The 5,783-nt window shown below is 38.7% G+C and overlaps 1 long non-coding RNA gene across 1 annotated transcript; it reads right to left on the reverse strand.

The window, feature by feature from the left end:
* Positions 1-3,307: 3,307 nt before the first annotated feature.
* LOC113229086 lies at positions 3,308-5,685 on the reverse strand. The gene is made up of 2 exons (XR_003310378.1): positions 4,973-5,685; positions 3,308-4,421 (listed from the first exon to the last, which is right to left on the reverse strand). It is a non-coding gene; the product is annotated as an uncharacterized LOC113229086 (long non-coding RNA).
* Positions 5,686-5,783: the final 98 nt, after the last annotated feature.

Genomic DNA, 5,783 nt, shown 5'->3' on the forward strand with positions numbered 1-5,783 from the left:
TTGATTCCGCCTTCCCCTTTCCATCATCGGGAGACTATAGACGTGGGCGGGGGTTCCACCCCTATGTTGTGGATATTCCCCGGACTCACACGGGAGTGGAATCTTGGACCTTTTCAAGGCGAGAGTGAATAGGCATTATTTAGGCGTGCATGCTACATCCTCGACCTCATCGTCACTTTCCATCAGGTGTGATGGAGGTCAAATGCGCACTTATTTTTATTTAAAAAAACCGCTGTGTAAACTTACTACCGTTTATGTTTTTCATTTCATTGTTTTAGGGAAGTGAATAGACAGGAGGAAGGCAGTTGAACGAGACACTGCGTCGTGTTCAACCAAGCAGCAAAGCTCACACTGCCACAAGAGGGTACAATCGGTTTGGAGACCGTGGAGACGCCTCAACCCCCAGGGGAGATGGCCGCCTGGTTCTCCCCTCCTGTCGCCAACCGGCATTGAGCATTCCGGGATGCGGTCAGGGAAGCAGTATTGTAATGTAATGCTCCAAAATCGAGTCTTGGATTGTTACATTACAGGCGAATGCTCGCGGTGAGGAAGAAGCGCCCTTAAATCCTAATTTTAAAATTTTTATTTTATATATTAGTAAATGATCACTTTTATAAGTTTTACCTACGTCTAATTGTAATCCCTCCTAACGTAATTATCTAACTACCTTCGTGGGCGATCGGTTACCATGCTGGACTGCCACGCAAGAAGTCTCGCGTTCGATTCCCGGGCCGGGAGAAATATTTGTATGAACTACATTTATTTCGCTCGTGAGTTTGGGTGTAATTTATGGTTGTCTGTGTGTGTCCATAGCACCCGCGATATAGGTTTCCCTAGTGCGGGGCTGTGGTGTGTGCGCGTAGTTATGTTATTATTATTATTAATTTTGTTTCAAATTGTAATTGTGTAACTTTTGACGACAATGAGACTTATTTTGTTAATATTTAAATTATTTATTTTAATTACAATTTTATAATTAATAGGTATAAGTATTTAATTTTTATTGTCAATTAAATTTATAAATTAACGTATTTGATTTAAATTCGTATACAAATTATAAAATTAATGTACAAATTACAGAATGTGTGTTATGTATTAATTAGTCCCAAAATAAATAATTTGATTTGATAACCAACGACAACTGGTCCTGGCGACTTATAACTGACGAGAGGGTTGCAGAACTCGAGGAAGAACTGAGCAGGTTACAGTGGGAGTTTGATCTCAAACTAAGCCTAGATTTGTAAATTGTAAAGAATTAAAAAGGAAGCTCCGTTCAAAAGGCTCCGCTTAGATTTAAAGGACCGCTTTCTTCAATAAGTAATAATAAATACGAAAAATAATAATTTTCTTCCCATAAAATAATACGACTTACCTACAACACAGCTCCATGGTTCTCTGTGCGTTTCAGTATGTACAACACAATATACTTATCTGTGAGCGTAAATACCTTGCAGCATAATAACAAAAAGATACGTAAGTACAGTATTTGAGGACAGTATTTGTGCAAAAATTAATTTATGTTTTCAAATAGATGTGTTAAGTTAAAATTGGTTTTTGCTTCGCATGTCGACGCTATTATTTCAAAAGGCTCCAAAGCTCTCGGGTTTGCGATGCGTACCTAACTCCAGAGATTTCAGACAGGCTAAGACACTAAACATTTTAAATTGCTCATTTGTCCGTAGCCTCACCTACATATCGCGAATTGAAAATGTGCAAAGAAGATTTATTATTTCTTTTTTGTTTTCGAACTAGGCAGCGGTACGAGTCAAAAAACTTCGAAACTACGAAAAATTGCTTCTGGTGCCGTGGACTTGTGTGCAAGATTTCTCTTAGAGCCCCTACAAAATCGCTTAGGTTTGATTCACTTTTGTTTGTACCCCTGGCCTCTTCGAGTTTTCGACGGAATGTTCGTCTCTTGCGTCAGAGTAATAGCGTTAATGCATTGTCCAAGCAGGTTGATATTGACCTTTTAAACACCAGTGAATTGAATTGCATCGGTGAAACGTCTTATCAGTACTTAGTTTTTTGACGAGTAGGTAATTACTAAATGTTGCGAAAATGTCATTACCTATATGCGTAGTTCAGTTACTAGTTATAACTGAATGCTCATTAACTAGAATGTGCGTCTATCGGTGAGGACCTAGAATTGGCTCTCCATTATTATTTCAGTTTTTACTCTCTGTGAAATAGTATTTGATACCAAACAACGTACCTACATAGAGTGGGCAGACTACATTTTGTTTTAAGAGGGACGTCAGATCATACCGGTAATCTTACAGTGGCCTATCATTCTATTAAAAAAAACAAAATAAATCAACTAGTGTCACGTTAGGTAAGTACGTTTTATTATGCATTGTTGTTAAAGGTAGAGTAGGTAAATGAAGAATTCAATTTATAGAACAATAGCCTACAAGGAAAATAAAACACGTGTACTCGATTTATATACGTTTATTCCTTGATTCATGTAATATTGTCCCATACATAATATATTCAATAAAAAAAAGTACGAAGTAAAGTTTTCAAAACTCTTTAAAATCATTGGGTCTTACAATGATTTTTTTAGAAGTAATTTGTGCAGCTCTATTCAGAGAGTCAGCTTTTTGCTATTTTTCAAAACAATAACTGTTTTAGATTTCACTGAAGCCCAGTGTTCGAAAATCCAAATTTTCTGTCAGATTGGACATTTCAAGTGAAGTTTAGCAAGTGATGCGTTTTTATAGTCCAAACACGAAAACACTCGTGTACCAATTTCAATGGTTTTGGAGAATACTTCCTTCAAAGTTCTCCGTTTTTTCATTTATATTGAAAATTTATAGGAATTGTCTCTAAAATTTTTGCTTTCATCAAAATTTCAAGCGTTCTGAATTTAAAAAATTTAGACACACATCACGCCGCAGACATCTCATGGAATTAACAGCTGATTTTTTTGAGATGGGTGACCTATATTTCAAAATTATTTTTGGAATAAGTATTATACAAAAATGCTAAGTCCAAACTCATGGTACTACGATTTCGTTTAACCAAGGTAAACGACTCTTTTATGGGGAACTGGATACGTTTTTACAATAATATTCCGGAGCATATAATATTAAGATTATCATTTCCTAAGTTTAAAAACTACATGCGCAGGATTCGGTGGTTTTCCAGGGTCTATTCAATGAAGACGTTTATTTGAAACTCGTATAACGGTTTATGTTCGAACTTTGAAAATAATTATAAAAAAAATGAATGTACTTATGTATTGTCTGACGGACGATCGTATAGCGAGTGAATAAGTATTCAAATTCGAGCAGGGTTGTTGGCGTAATGTTCTGTTGGGAGCACCAGCTCTCAAGTCTTCGCTCGTCGACTGCGGGCTCTGACAGGAGCGGGCAGATCTTCGAAAAGGCACGTCGAATAGTCCCCGTTGCTGTGCGGATATCCGCGACACGGGATACGCCGTCTTGAACTGGAAATACACGTGTAACACGGCCTAACCGCCAATTGAGTGGAGGCAGGTTATCCTCTTTAATTAGGACGAGGCTGTCTAATGTAATGTCGATTTTCTTCGTCTTCCATTTCGTTCTAATCTGTAGTTCTGCAATGTATTCTTTAGCCTAACGTTGCCAAAAGTGCTGGCGCAGTAATTCGATCCTGGCGTAGCGTGACAGGCGGGAAGGCTGCTCGTCCGTCAGGTCGTCACTTGCAGGGCTCGTCAACGGTCGGCCAATTAGGAAATGTGCAGGTGTAAGTGGAGAGAAGTCATTGAGATCTGTGGACATAGGTGACATGGGACGGGAATTTAGGACGGCTTCGATTTGTGTTAAAACCGTGCTAAACTCCTCGTACGTTACCCTCGCATTGCCTACTTACTACTCGTCTAAGGTGGTATTTACACGATTTTATTCCAGCATCCCAAAACCCGGCAAAATGAGGTGAATATGGCGGAATGCTGAATTTGATGCTCTCATTAGCAGCAGAATCGATTATTTCCTGCGATTTATTTTTACCATGGAAAGCTCTTTTTCTTCTCCCACAAAGTTTTTACCATTATCGGAAAAGATTACGTGAGGTTTACTCCTTCTACTAATAAAACGTTTTAATGTCAAAAGATAATCATCAGTGGAAAGACTCGTAACCACTTCTAAGTGGGCTGCGCGTGTGATCATACATATGAAGAAACAAACATGATTTAACAAGTTGAGCTCCTCTGCCCCTTCGATTTAAGATGAACATTGGCCCGCAGTGATCAACAGCTGTTCGAATAAAAGGAAAACCATGTTCCAACCGTTCAACTACATGATTACCCATAATAGGATTAAGAGTTTTACCTTTTAGTCGAGTGCATGTAACACATTGTCGCACAGTTTTCCTTGCAAGTTCCGCGCTGCGTTCTAGCGGCCACCAACATTCACGCGTAGTAGGTAAGAGGAGTTGCGGACCTGCATGAAGTAGCCGCTTGTGTTCATAATTAAATAACAACACCGTGAACTTGTTTTTACTGCACAACTTCGGATGTTTTTTATTATAGTCGAAACTAGTTGAGTTGCACGGTCTACCACCGACTCTAATTTATGTTCGTCTAAAAACACGTTAAGACCGGAAATTCGATTATATAGCTTATGTTTTGACTGAATAGGCACATTTTTAAGTAAGTAAGTAATCGTATACGTCCGGGAACTCAGGTAAATTATCGAACTCCTTATTCAAACCGAAATTATCACAGATAAAGTTCGATTTAGGGTCGTGTAAAAATGATGGTCCGGTCCACCATACATTACAATCAATTAATTTATCAAGACCTAGACCTCTTGACAACAAGTCCGCCCGGTTCTTTTCACTACTTACGTGTAACCAAGTTGCGTTACGTGCGAGTTCGTTTATGTCGGTTACTCGATTCTGAACGAACGGTTTTAATAAATGAGGTGACATACATGTCCAACCCATGACTATTGTCGAATCAGTCCAGAAGTAAACGTTTGTGAACACTAACCTTAAAGATTCGGTTATTTTCTTATAAAGTCGAGCACCCACGAGCGAAGTTCAAGGCGAGGAATAGTAAGCGAATTCAAGGGTGCAACTTTGCTTTTGCCACACAATAATTTTACGGATACTGCTGAACCTTCCCCGTATGTTCGTACATATGCGCACGCGCCGTAGGCATGCATCGGAAAATATATGAAGTTCCGTATGATCGCTCCTAACATGGCGCGGAATTCGTAAATCGTTTAAGCAGTTCAGAGCATTTATGAAATTGCGCCATATCAGTGCGATGTCTCTCGACACAGGAGTGTCTCAATCGATTTTACTTAACCACAGTTTTTGAAGGAATATTTTTGAAATAATAACCGCCGGTGAGAGTAAGCCTAGAGGATCGTAAAATGTGAAATAATGGACAACATAATTCGTTTATTTAATCGGGGCGCGTTTGACAACTTTTGTATTTTTGTAGTGAAATACAATTCATCGCTCGCGTCATCCCATCCCAAACCGAGTGTTTTGTTCTGTGTGTGCTCGCCGATGAAATGCCCTTTGGACTCATCATGCGTGACGTCACGATTGAAAGTCCATTTACGTAAAGGGAAACATCCTGACTGTAGAACCTTATACGTTTTATGATAAATGTCAAGTAAGGTTTGAAAATTGTCATCTCCTGTAATTAAGTGTGAATCCTATTTCCTTAGAAAGCTATAAAATCCTTAGAAACGCGGTATCTCCGAGATCTGCCGAGGTAAACGTTTACCTTTTCTTTATTCGATAGATGATACATTAATGTTGCATTTTTTGAAATTTTGTTAATTTTA

This window comes from Hyposmocoma kahamanoa, unplaced genomic scaffold, assembly GCF_003589595.1.
Source record: "Hyposmocoma kahamanoa isolate Upper Pololo Valley unplaced genomic scaffold, ASM358959v1 277, whole genome shotgun sequence".
Classification (NCBI taxonomy): Eukaryota; Metazoa; Arthropoda; class Insecta; order Lepidoptera; family Cosmopterigidae; genus Hyposmocoma; species Hyposmocoma kahamanoa.